At 37.4% G+C, this 14753-nt stretch overlaps 1 protein-coding gene across 5 annotated transcripts in view; it reads left to right on the top strand.

Annotated features, from left to right (window-relative positions):
- The window catches only part of LOC124306338 (two pore potassium channel protein sup-9), an 817624-nt gene that overhangs the window by 19501 nt on the left and 783370 nt on the right, over positions 1 to 14753 (top strand). For 2 of the 5 annotated variants that reach the window (XM_046766928.1, XM_046766963.1), the window contains exon 2: positions 464 to 496. The exons of the other annotated variants lie outside the window; for them this stretch is intronic. The gene's annotated coding sequence lies outside the window, so the exon portion shown is untranslated. The remainder of the gene's footprint in view (positions 1 to 463; positions 497 to 14753) is intronic. 5 annotated transcript variants of the gene reach the window in all.

The raw sequence follows: 14753 nt of genomic DNA, 5'->3' as shown, positions 1-14753 counted from the left end.
CGTTTTTATTTAGGAATTCTTGGTTGATAATTTCTCTACCATGAGGGACGTGGTCTACGCCCTTGGGTGCCGGAGATTCCTATCAGGTGATAGTAAAAGATTGATATCAGGTTCTAATATCAGTGGTTGTTCTTCTAATAATGAAAGAAACACCGGATACTATGCTTGTGTGGGGTATGCAGGTACCACAACAGTTCCTCTATTTTGATCTATATTAATCTTCTTCAGAGTGGGTCAGATAGAAGAAAAAGGAGGAAAGGCTTAAAATTCGCAATTTCCCGAGAGATGGTAAAAGCATCTATGGCAAATGAGTATGGGTCCCGATGTCACGAACAAAATGGGATAATTGTCTTATTAATTTTAAATGCAAATAAATCTATGTCGTACTGCCCAAATTTGCATACAACGCTTTGGAAAGCAGATTCCGACATTTCTCACTCCTTATCTAAATTGTCTATTCTAGATACCGTATCTGCCTCTGCATTTGATTTAGATGGTAAGTATGACGCCAACACCCAGATCTTGCACGACTCGCACCAAGTCCATATTTCATGCAATAAGGCATCAAACTTTGGTAGCTGTACACCCCCCATTCTATTGATATATGAATTGGTAGTTATGCTATTGTACCTTATCAATATCTCGCAATTTTTCAAATTTGCTGTCAAACACTTCAAGGCGAAAAGTATAGCTAATAACTCAAGGTCGTTGAAATGAATTTTTTGTCAGTTGATGTGGTACCTCCTCGGTTGTTGCTCTGGTAACCTCCTCGATTCTGCATCCTGGGTTGCTCCTTCAGAGCTCGTTTGAATTTTATACCCGTCTTGAATTTATATTTTTGTCCTTCGCCCATTTGTTTTGGTCTGGAAGGTGGACTCTTACAATTTTGTGGAGTCCCCTTTTGGAATGCCATTTGGGTTTCAGACCCCCGGCTTAATTTTTCCAGCGCAGATGATTCCTCGATTCCTTCTGCTAGATCTGGTCCATATTTAAACTCGTCGGTCAAGGCTTTATCAAGTATCGCCTTGATTCAGGTAAGAGCTGGTGTAATATAAGCTTTTCTGGTCTGTGACTTTGGGCAGAAAATACTTGATAGCATTTTTCCAGAATCATACAGCTTCAATAAGTACGAGTAATTTCTTCACAATATTTTTGTCTCTGTTGGATACAAGCATTGTAAGAGCGTCGCCTAATGCTGACATGCCAACCTGATCTCGCTTTTGAGTCATTTCTGGAATGGGCTTTAGTACATCTGCATTAAGCTTAGGTGCCTCTAATGAAACAGAACCCTTCTCTGAGTACTTTTTAGTAACCTCTCCTCTAGTTTTTGATCAAGACCCTTTACCAGCCAACTTTTACATCTTGCTGCTAATTTCCGATGGAGTATGATATCCTTAAGAGACGAGATTTTAGGATCACCGCGTAATTTTTCGAGAGTACCCTCATCTAAGCCGTTAACACTTTTAAACGAGTCACCCCGTGAAGGGCTGTTGACGATGACGTCATTGATTGTGTCAGATTGTATGTAGACTTCACTGATGAGTGAGGTTGTTTGTTGGCGGTCTGAATGTGATCGGGCGTCACATTTTCTTTGTCCTTTGCCCTATTATTTCTCCTATTTGATCGTCTGAGACTTGAACTTAGAGAAAACCGGAGAAAAAAAGAGAGGAATGCACAGATATTCTCTCATATTGTAAGATCTACAGGCATAAGATTTTGATCGGCACATGTCCACCCTTGTGGCAAGAATCCACCATCACTTAACCTCAGATTTTAGTGAATGGTTCCGTCATGGTTTTTTTTTAACCAAATTGTACAAGAAAAAGGACTTATCACCCTGATTTGACTATTAGGGACTTTTCCTGTTATTTGATAGGGGATCCGGGCTTCTGTTACTTGACGAAGAAGCCGTTTGTTTGGGCTACAATCACGGCAGCTTGTCGTCGAAATGTTTGATCTTTTCGCAGTTTAACCGCACTGTGCCGGTCACTTGAGGAAGAACGCTTTCTCCTCTGATGTTTACGGTTGATCTTTGATTACTCTATTCAATTGAAACTAACGGATTTTTTATTTCAATCCTGTATTGATTTTCTAAACGTGCGATTCTCCAGAGTCCTACTGTAAGTTTGAGATTTATTTATTAAACCGTTTCCAAGATCATTGCCGAAGCTTGTCGGACAGACCGACAAACCGAAGTCTCGATCAACTTTTCTCTGAAAACCTGTTCTTGGATTCTAGAGGTTCGAAAGACGTATAGATTTGTCAGAATTAGAAAAGATTATTTTCTGCCGAAACCAATACTTTTCTTATATCACCAGAGGTGATGAAAATTAATAAAATGGATTCCTGAGGGAAGTAAAGTATGACCACACAGACAAAATTAAAAGGAAAATATAAATACCGTATATTTTAAATGAGTGTTTTCGGTTTTAAGTTTAAAATAGTCCTGTTTTTATAGTAATATAGGTTGACGTAGCAACCTAATTCATTTCATTTAAAACATTAGATGGCCTTTATGTATTTTTTTTATGATGACTTCGAGATAAGAATAATGAGCATAAAGGTGATTTCACCTTTTGTAACAGTATCATTATTTATTCTTCTAGATCTACCTAACATGAGATTTGAACCATGAATTGAAGACAGTGTTCACCCTTTGATTTATAACTAATACGACTTTGAGCTCCATTTGAGGCTATGAAATTTGAAAAATTGTCGATTATTGTTTAATTTTGCTACACATTTTACTCGAGACGATGTTTTTGAACACTTTTTATCAATAACGTTCAAAACGTTCGTATGATTGTGATGAAATTTAGTACACATTCTATTCTGATACATAGTTTTCACAGAGACTCGAATAATTCATATCAGAATTAGACTTTCTTCGTTATGAATGAAATACGAGCTGGAATCTCAAAAAGTGTCATGAAAAAGAAAACACCGTGCAAAATATTGGAGTCGACAGTTTCAACGATGAATACTTGGAAACACCTGGTTTTGTTTTTTCCAATAACGGGCAGCGACTTAATATCCTACATGTACCATCCATACAACGTTAGGCCAGAGTGCACCCAATTGTTACGACGGTTGGCCAACGTTAGCTATCAATGTTTGCTCAGCGTTCGTAATTGTAACGCGAGGCCCAGGATGGCCCGAAAATTACACCATTACGCATCGTTAGCCAAACGTACAGAGAAGCATTCAGCTGACTTTAGTCAAACTTGTATTCTTCAATTGGTGATCAAATCGATGATAATGAACATAGAGTTGGAGTTACAGAGTTATAGCGAATAACAAAGCTCTAAATATATGCAAACCCAATTTTAGTCAAAATCATTTCGAAAATTGGGAGGAATTTTTAAGTTGAAATCGACGAAGAAGAATGAACTTACCATACCTTTTCAAACTAAACTTTAATCGCATAAATTCATATTTAGGGTTCCGTACCTCAAAAGGAAGAAACAAAACCCTCAAAGGATCACTTCGTTGTCCCTCTATCTGTCTGTTTGTCAAGACTGTGTTTTCGGTTATAAGATCAAAATTTGATTCTTAGTCGGGGAAACATCGATTGAACATTCGTTCACCGTTGACGTAACAATCGGGCTAGCATGGGCCCCACGTTATCATTATATTTTAAGAGCTGGTGAACTTTTTAGTTACGTCATTTCATAAACAAAATTTTCCAACTTGTCATACGCTCTTAACATAGCTGATAATTGATTCGGAAGTCTGCCTGGACTCCAGTACTGGAGACGCGGTGGGAGGGGCGCAAAGGGTTAAAAAAATCAATAGAAAAACGTCATTTCATAAGCGCTAATTTTTTGCGTGGTAGCAGGGAATGATATTTTGAGTTGAATAGTAAAAATGGCAGACACCTCGGTCGCTGGAAAAATGGCGGCAGACAACAATAAAGACACGCGAAGATGTATCTAACTTACGTCATACTAGAAGGGTTGGAACAACAATAAACTCTTACAGGAAGTCATCAAAATTATATGTACGAAAGGGCAAACAAATATCTTGACCCGAACACCGTGGCAGACAACGAAAAAGACCGGTAAGTCAGCGCAAATTTGGAAACGGGCGCTACAGTTATTCTCGATTACCAGAATTTTATTTCGTTATATTGTTATATAGCAGAGTGAGCATATGTATTGTTAAGTATTATTCATAATTATTATTGTTATCATTATTATTCATTATATTTTTATTGTTATTATAAATTATTTTTATTGTTATTTAGCAATAATAGGCCTCATACATCGTGTTGTACACGGTGTAATTTTAATATCTAAGTCGGAAATTTTTTTCTGAAATATATTTTCCAAATATCACCACCCTTAGTCAATGACGTAATAATTCAAACCACGAGTCAAGATGAAGACATGGATGTTGCAGGTATACATATTTATTTTGTAAACTAGTCGTGCATACGGTCACTGCCACACATTCATTACCTTTTTTTTAACTTTACAGACGACGAGGACGTTGAAAATAATTTCGACAACGAGTACAACGATGGCAACAGTTCAGACGAATTATTTGACGATTTTGAAGACGTATAAAAACAAATTAGCCATTTTTTCGTATATTTTGTATTTCTGCTTGAAAAATCTACTTATACTTTCATAATCAATTATTTATAATAACAATAAAAAATAATGAATAATAATAATAACAATAATAATTATGAATAATACTTAAAAATACATATGCTCACCCTGCTATATAACAATATAACGAAATAAAATTCTGGTAATCGAAAATAACTATAGCGCCCGCTTCCAAATCTGCGCGGACTTACCGGTCTTTTTCGTTGTCTGCCACGGTGTTCGGGTCAAGATATTTGTCTGCCCTTTCATATGTAGAATTTGGATGACTTCCTGTAAAAGTTTATTTTTGTTCCAACCCTTCTAGTATGACGTAAGTTAGATACATTTTCGCGTGTCTTTATTGTTGTCTGCCGCCATTTTTCCGGCGACCGAGGTGTCTGCCATTTTTACTATTCAACGCAAAATATCATTCCCTGCTACCACGCAAAAAATTAGCGCTTATGAAATGACGTTTTTCTATTGATTTTTTTAACCCTTTGCGCCCCTCCCACCGTGTTCTGCAGTAATGGAGGCCAGGCAGACTTCCGAATCAATTATCAGCTATGTTAAGAGAGTATGACAAGATGGAAAATTTTGTTTATCAAATGACGTAACTAAAAAGTTCACCAGCTCTCCGTCCATTACCAATGCTCGGCCAACGTTGAAAATTTGATTTACTCGACGGTTAGATGCGATCGTTCGGTCAGCAATTGATTTGCCAAAAATTACGCTAGCTACGTTGGAGCGATGGTGATAATTGTGCAATTGGGTAAAACTACTGTGCCAATGATGGCCTGATGATAAAGCGCTGCACACTGGACTCGCAATTACGTATTTCGTTACAGTTCGAGTCCAGCGAAAGTTCTATTATGTGAACATGCAAACTAGCGACTGTGCGTTCCAGGATTTTCGAAGTTTGCCAATGAATACGCTTGATGCTGATCCGTAAGCGTCGAATATTCGCTCAGCATATATGTACACACATATGCGCCGTTACTCCAGCCTTTTTCATTCGTGGACTACCAAGGCTTCAACGAAAATCGTTCATCGCCTATTAATACTCGAGTGTATGGAACGAGCGATGAGTTGGCCACTTCTCGTATATGGCAGCCTCTCTTAATCGATTGGTTACTCGAGTGCAACCAAGCAACGAGATAACTTATGGCCGGCAGAGCGACGAGGAGCGAAGAGGAGAGGAGAGACGTTCGGTCGATGCCAACGCTGTGGTGATGGCTCTCCCTATCTTGGGTTAGATTCGATCTCATGGCTAGACAATTCATATCTGCCTTCGTAGACAACGATCAGCGACGAGAGCTAGACGCTTGTCGGATAAGTGCGGCCTTCGACTGCTTGCTGCCGGCAGTCAAGCGGTCTGACAAGTTCGCATTAAAAGCATTATCGTTCGAGTAGTCCCAGCATCGCGTTGTCGTTCGAATAAGAAGAATGAAATAATGTGAAATTTACAAAAAATCGATGCATTGAAAATTAGATCCCTATCAACTCTGTGGTATTTTCTTGTCATCTGAAAAATTTCAAAAGTGATAAGCTTATTAAAATCGCCATATTTCTAACGAGACAATACCGATGGCCGGTAAAAAAATTGCACCTTACTTCAGAAAGGCTGCTTACAAAAGACCTAACTTTGGCGTGACGATTATAATTCAAGTAACTGATGATAAAACAGTTTACTTCTGTGTATAAGCATAGAAGATAATTGTTCAATCATTGGGAACCGTAGAGTTACTTGGATTACAATCGGGTGGGGGTAAGAAATCAGAAAAACCGAAAATCAGGATGGCCAGAATTCCGAATTTAATAAACTTGAATAACAAATATGCGAGAACAGATACTATAAGAAATTTTAAGTTCCGAATAGTGCCCGATAAAAAGCTGCAGTTTACCTAAATTGTGTTTAGTAGAGGGCTCTATTATCCGAACCCACTTACTTCAGAAAACATTAATCCAGAATTCAGAGGTGCAGAATTTAATAATGTATAGAGTCAATATTCCAGAGAATGAATTTGTAGACAGTTTCATATTCTAAAATTTTCAAACATTATAAAAATAAAAATTAGAACTTCATCATCTAGAAACGGCGAAAAACAGATATACAGAATTTATAAGGGTCATTATTCAGAATCGTACAATTCAGAAAGCTCAGTATTCCGAAAGTAACCGTATAGATCGCTTACCACCAGAATTTCACGTTCTGAGTCTATCCAATTATTCTATTTTGACTTGTAAAATGTTTTATATACAGAATCAAATAAATTCTCTACTCAATACTTAATAAAGATGAGAGAACGCAACGTAACTGGACAACTTTGAGTTGTTCAAGATGTTGGATTAGGCCTTTAGAGTGTGGCCAACGATGTGCCTGTTTTTATTTGCTGACTTATAAACTGCTCATGTCGCGAATAACAAGCTGAATAACTACATCTTCGGGCTAGTATTTGGCTCAGCTTTTCACATATTTGTAACTGATACTTACTTCAAATTCCGTTCCGCTGCCTGATTAACCATTTCATACTAAGTTTTATAAAAATCAAATATCTTATAGAATTTACGTCCACCGTCTTGGATCCGCCATTTTGAATTCTTGACCTTTAAAGACAGATTCGTAATGAGCGAGTTTAGAAACTATTCCATACTAAGTTTTATCAAAATCAAATAACTTTTAGAATTCTCTTGTATTACAAAATTTCGACTTCGGATTCGTAATCACCGCCCCCCACACCCTAGGCAGGCAAAATTTAGACTGAATCGCATGTAATAAAAGATGTGTGCATAAAATGGTTAACTCATAATCAGATAGGAGTGCGAGAATCTCAAATTTTAAGCAGGTGCATCGGGCGTATCTTTTCATCTGCAATATTTTTATCTCATTAAAAGATTGAATACGATTTTTGATATCATAAACTTATATTTCTTGGCTTTTAATATGATATGAGTTTTTGACTCTTCTGATATATTGCGATTCTTCATTCTGACGATTCTGATATACTGCAATTCTATATTCCGAGCCTTCTGTGAGATTAGGTACTACTCGAAGTTCTAACCATTCTGATTCTTAAGCTTTCGCATTTATGAATTCGAATAGATGAAAATTCTACTTTATGATCTATCTAAAAGTTATTTATTTGTGTTTGTTATTCGGAAATTAAACGATTAATGTCAGAAAAACACCATATTTGCCTGATGATCTTCAAAAAGCGGTACCGGGCGTGACAAGATTATTTAGGTAATAACAATATACAAGCGTCCGTTCATTTGAGCCAAGGAAGAACGTACTTCAGTTACGAGAAATTCTGGAGTATGACCTCCGCAGGCCTGCATGATTTGAGATGGATTCAACCAGGACCACTTATTTACAATGCTCAAGTATACTTAAGCAGAAGTCGAGCATACATGGAAATGTTTAGAATGCGCTATGGCAAATAAGAAAGAAGAGAAAAAGAAGTGTGTACGATAAAGGCAAGTGTCCCATACAAGATAGACACTCGAAGTCGTAAGACGATTATAGGATGACTCCAAGATAACGATTAATTTGAAACATAGGGATAGTGGATTCTTTACCATTTTATATGTACTACTTTTGTTTGAGTAACATGTGTATTGAACTACTAAACTTTTATCAAACTCTGAATATTCTTGTTAGCTACTATCCCATATTTATTAGAGCTAAATTGACTCCACAGTACCTGAAATGATTATTATCAAATTATTCAGATACTGGCGGCCCGTCCCGGCTTCGCACGGGTGGACATAAAGTTTTTTTTTATATTTTTACCTTTTATTTATATTTTTTTGTTGTTTTATTTTTATATTTTTTTAATTGCAGTAGCACATTATCTATTTATACTTACAATCCGAATTTGTTCATCGTTTTCTTATTTAAGTAACGTATTTAATCTTAAGTGAGAGAGATTACTCGGTATTTTTTTTAATTACATTTTTACAACATTTTACATTTTCATGTGATCCTACCCAATGAAATTTCCTAAGTTTTTTATATATTTAAATTTTTTATTTATATTTTTTTATTGTTTTGTTTTTTATTTTTACGTTTTTTATTGTTCTATGTGTGTGTATTTATTTTTAAGAGTATCTTCAAGTTATTTTAATTTTTACATTTCTCTATTTACATTTCTATTTTAATGCTTTAGTTAATTCTATTGGTTGTTACTTTTATTTTACGAAACTTTTATCTTAAAGCTTTACTGTACACCATGTTGGCAGTGGTATTTGTAAGTGATAACAAAACATATTGATTTTCAGGAGATCCTACTCGAGAAAGGGCCCATGAGAGAAGCACTCTTTTGTTAAGTCGATGCCAACAATCGAAAACGTTTGTCCGTTTGTCCCTGTGATTTATTTATCGTAAGGGCAAACGATATCTTCACAGGAAACTGTAACCTTTTAAAGGAAGGGCAAATCCGTCGGAATCATTGGGATTCGTGGAATGTGAGCGAGCTGTCCGGCCGCGGGCCCAGTGATGATTATTGCTACTATAACATTGTCTCGTAATTCCTATATCAAAAGCCTTGTGCCATTACACATACTGGGAGGGCTTAAATTTCTCAATAGCATGATGGCAATACCTCCTTTTAATTTCAGTTCGTGGGGTGGCAAGCTGGCAGGATTGAGGGAATTTAAAAATTCTTGTGGGTAGTGCACTGTATCTTCGATGTTGCACACGGTGTCAACAGATTTGTAACATTTAAAATCACCCGGTACTTTTTCCATAATCATTCTATTTATCTCATTTACTGAGTCGTTTCTCGGTGACACTATCGCCCTCGAGCAGAGCCAATTAAAATTTCTTTCTGGGAGATTTTCGATGTCGGAATAGATTGTGTCTATAAGAATTTCTAGACTCTTGACAGTTTGAGCCAATTCATTGTCCAACAATACTTGGGGGCTATTTGCAACTGTCGATGGTAATTTTCCATCTCCAAGTTGAAGTATTTTTTGTAAATTTCCATTGTGGTTATTACTTAAATGTGCTCTCATCTTTGTGCCCCAATTGATAGTTTCAATTGATTGCCATAAAGATGATGATTTGAGGCACGCTTTAATAACGTCGGCACGTGTACCTTTTATTATAACCGGTAGTGTTTGGCAAAAGTCTCCAGCCAACACAAAGGTTACGCCCCCCATCAAATTGCCTGAGTTTCCGATGTCTTTTGATGTGCGGTCCACAGCTTCTACATGAGCTCTATGGCTCATGGTGCACTCATCCCAAATAATCAGCGACGTGTCCTGTAAGAGCTTTCCTAATGGACCATTTTTGCGGATTGAGCATACAGATTGTTGTTCTAAAGACACAGCCACCGGTAATTTGAAGGTTGAATGAGCAGTTTTCCCACCATTTAATAGAGTTGCAGCAATTCCGAAAGACGCAACTGCCAGTGCTTTTCTTCCAGATTGTCGTACTTTGGCTAATAGTAAATTGACAAGAAAGGTTTTACCTTTTCCGCCAGGCGCGCCCAAAAAAAAATAGACCACCCTTGTTATTTTCCATACTTTTAATTATAGCATCGAACGCTATTTTTTGATCTGACACCAACTTGGGTACATTTGAGTTGACAAATACCGATAACTCGTTAACATCGTATGTACATCTCGGTATGGCATTAACTACATTTTGTAGTGAGCGATTCGGAGAAGGTAACCCAAAGTCTCTTAAATTTTTGTCGCTCAATTCTGAAAGTTTGTTTTTGATCTGTATCATGACTTCATTATAAACATCAAAATCTTGACCTTGTTGTTGGGCTATGTGTCTGATATCTTGACACAAATCGTCTTTAAAAGTGTCCCATAAGTTGAGTGGTTCCGAGGGGAAACAAAATAATAATATCACCACAAACAATTCTCTCAGCTTTAACGGGCATAGGGAAATCGAAGCTTCTCTCAAAGTTATTCCCCATTGGTTATCATTTTCCAGCAAACCTGTATCTCGGTAAGCGGCTTGGTAAGTTTCTTTAACAATTCCATCAACTGTTTTTAAGTCCTGAAACGATGTTGGGCCACGTACATGATGAAGTAGCATCCTGAGATAAGAATATTCTGACTGGGAAGGATGAATGCTGTACACTCTTCCCAATGCCGCATCTTTTTTTATGCCGGGGTGTCCAACTACGTCTTGACCACGTTTTCTTCTGGAAAATTTATTGTTAGCCCATGCATAGTAATGAGGGACTTCGTGATGGAGTAGTGTTTCAGCAAATCCGTCACTAGTGCACAGGTCAAAAAACGCCGTGAGTGTTGTTTTTTGTGGATTTTCCACTATATTTTGCATGTTTTCCGCTGAGAAGTATACTCGTTGTCCGTTCTCTAAGTGTACCGCTAAGTGTACTACGGTAGGGTGTCTGTCATGTATAGGAAACTCTAACAACCTCCACACTGCTTCAGATGTACTGATGTACCGGCCGTTCAAATAATTTTCAACTTCGTCATGATCATTTCTGACACTGAAAGTTGCTTGATCCGATTCTTTGTTGATGTATTTACATATGTATTTAATGGCTTGTACGGAATGACAATATTCAACGTTTATGTAAGCGTTGAAAGATCGACACAATATTGGGGAATATGGAACGATCCATCTGTTGTCTATGTTAACTGTTTTTCCTCGCACATTTAAGGTAGCGACCTGCCCTCCGTTCTCGATGTCGCGTCGTCGATAAACTGGATATCTATCCTCACCGGTCTGGGTTTGAGTTACGACACGTCGTGGATATTTTTTTGAACATATGCCATTTTTCATGCACGTCGAAGTCAAATTTTCTTCCCCACATGGCCCATGTACCATATTTTTTGTGACTATTTCAAACAACTCTGGGTCCTCATCTTTATTAGGTAGCTCGGCAGCTATTATTTCATCAATTTCATCGGGCTGTATTTTTGAGTCCAGCCGAAATAATATATGACAATGCGGCAGTCCTCTTTTTTGCCACTCTACAGTTAGCATATAATATTTGACCGGCCCAAAAATCGCGTCTTTTGTGATTATTTTTATGAGTTTTTTCATTTTTAATTGAAACAGTCCAGCGATGATGTCATGCCGGTCGAAGGATCGCTGACCGGGAATAAGTTCCTGCTTTATTTCTTTCCATTCCGGATTACAGGTGAAAGTTATAAAAAGGTCAGGCCTTCCATAATTCCGCACATACGTCATAGCATCTTGCGTCTTTTCGTGCAGATACCTCGGAGACCCAGTAAATGATGACGCCAAGATGATATGCTGACCTAAATTGGCGGCATTTACGCTTGCGTCTTAGTTCGAAGCATCCCTTAAATGAATATAGTCATCTGCTCTAAGCTTTTGTTGGTTTCGGCAAATAAAATTTAACCTTTCTGAAATCATCTTCGCCATCATATCCACACAATACTGATTAAACAAATATTTTTAATAATGCAGTGTGTTAAAACAGTTGGTCCTAATCATTAAACGGTAGGCATAATATTGCATACATGACACCGTCTTATTTCGTAAGGCATTCTGCTGAGGAATAGTCACATAATATCCGTCGTCTCCTGATACAAATATTAGTGGATATTGTAACGGATCGTAAGCGCGGTGCAATTCCGACACTCGTTTTAGTTGTCCGTCTCTACCATGCAGTACAATATCTCTGGGTCCTTTGTCATCGTCGACCAATAAAACGGCCACTTCATTTATGGAAGGAGCGTTATATCTGCCCCGGTGTTCTGCCTGAGTTGTGCGATCAGAGTGAATGATTAATTTTAAACTCTTCGGGTTGTTAAGTTCGATGCTATGTTAAAAACTTCGTATGTACACGTTGTGGCTATTTAATACGGTCTGCAATTCGTTGATCAAATCTATTTTTAGCACAGGGGCCATGTTTGATCGCAATGATAGTTGGTCAGCTTCTGAAATGAAATATATTTGCAGAAATTGAGGGCTTTGTCCTGCTGGCGGAAAAAGGCTACCTATAAGATGATAGACTTACCCTTCTACCTTGAAGGTGGGCATAAAATTTCCCTCTCTAATTTCTTTCGCCCCAAACGAAGTCATCTGAAAAAGGCTATTGTATCTACGTGTATTATTAAAAAAATGCATGGAGTATGTGTGATTATTGGTCAAAAGGCTTTTTATTGGTTCTGGTGGCTCTTTAATATTAGAAAGAATAACTTTCCCAGACGCGCAGCACATACCACTCGCTTCATCATTCCATTTTTTAGCAAAACATTTAGGACAAATCTTATTCATAGCTCCGATTTGGATGCTGTTCTGATGAGCATAATCAATATGTGGATCGTAACTGAATGCCGATCTATTACTATGAGTCAAAATTCCATTACGCGTCGTAGTTGTTAACGACTGTTGTCTTTCTCTTTGTGCAATAAGTCGCTGCGAGCGTTCGGCGCTACATTCACGGGCACGCATTTGCGAGTTCCTTACTCTATTATCAGCAAGGCGCTGCGAGCGTTCGGCACTCGATTGTCGTTCGTATAGTTGGAATGATCTGGCATTTTGTTCTGCAAGGCGAGGCGAACGTTCTGCGCTAGATTCGTTTGCCCGTGCTTGCGAGTTTCTAGCTCTATTTTCTGCAAGTCGCTGCGAGCGTTCAGCACTCGATTGTCGTTCGTGTAGTTGTGATGATCGGGCATTTCGTGCTGAAAGACGAAGCAAAAGTTCGGCGCTAGATTCCCTTGTACGTGCTCGTGACATTCTGTTTCTACTTTGAGCAAGGCGTTGCGAACGTTCGGCGCTCAATTTTGTGGCCCGCGATTGCGAAGCATACGCTCTCTGATTTGCGAGACGATCTGAATTTTCAGAAGATGATTCTCCAATACGTCGTATTTTCGTTAATCTCGCTTGGGAGCAGCTTTTAGAAAGTTGAGACCTTTTTTCCTAGGCATATTGTGGACTTTTTTTTTATAAATCAGATAAAATAAAAATAGAACTTTTGATAAATACTTACTTTTCAAGAAGTGAGAAAATACTATAAATAATAGACAGTAAAGCGTGAATAAACAATTTATAATTAGTTCTGAGAAGAACTTTTTAACTTGGTCAAAAAAATTTGCAATTAAAATAGTCAAAAAATGTTCAATGTCGGTTACGTCCGCTGCGAATGAGCCGCGCGGCTACTTATTTCATAGATGTGCCCGCCTCTCTGCCGCACTGCTGCAATGCCTGGCTAGCATAGAAAAGGCGCTGCCGTGCCGTGTCGTGGCTGGTCTGTGACTTTTTAAATTCATAATATCTTTTGAATGGAATATACGATTTGAAAAATTCAATAAGTAATCTACAGGTATCGAAACAATTTTGAATGAAAAATAATTCATTTGGATAAGGATTAATAAAAAGGTATGAATAACATGCACAACGCGACAACGTTTATTTTTTATATTTCTATGACTTATTAAATTCGTAATAAAAATCCAAAAAGTAATCTATATCAATTGAAACAGTCCTGAAAACAATATGATTTATTTGGATAAGGATTCAAACAGAAGTATGAATGGTGTGGTCTAATTTTGGTCGGTATTTCTATCAACTTTTAAAATGTAGAATGTTGTTATTGTGACATAACGATAATAGTTGGACATATGGTATCGTGAAGTTTTTTGTAGATATTGATATGTTCTTTAATATTGTAGAGCATACTTTTGTTCTATCATCAATAGTTTCCGCAGCGCATGCGACGAAAGACGTTTTAGGGCACTTTTTTTACACCTTGGGTTACGTTACTTAAGTTTTAGTAAAGATCCCTAATATTTTCCAGCAATAAATATAGCCTATGTCACTCAGGGTGAATGTAGCTTTCCAATGGTGAAAGAATTTTTGAAATCGGCACAGTAGTTTTTGAGTTTATTCATTACAAACATACATACACACAAAAATACAAAAATACAAATCTTTCCTCTTTATAATATTATTAGTATAGACGAACAATGCTACTCTGACAGTCAGTTCATTTGTATAATGTTTTACTCAGGAGTCTTGTGAGATGAACGAAATATATTCATTTTTAGTAGAATTTATGTTTGACCACCGAATCGATAATATGGCTTTGCCATTTGGTGATAAAGAACGTACGCTAATGTGATCACTGCAAAAATTGTTAATAATTGATTCTTTTTTATAAATTAAATGTGCCGATATAAAACCTTTTCCTGTGGCAC

Source organism: Neodiprion virginianus, chromosome 1, assembly GCF_021901495.1.
Source record: "Neodiprion virginianus isolate iyNeoVirg1 chromosome 1, iyNeoVirg1.1, whole genome shotgun sequence".
In the NCBI taxonomy this organism is placed as follows: Eukaryota; Metazoa; Arthropoda; class Insecta; order Hymenoptera; family Diprionidae; genus Neodiprion; species Neodiprion virginianus.
Note: the sequence above shows the minus strand (reverse complement) of the source record. Positions and strands in the feature narration are given on the sequence as shown.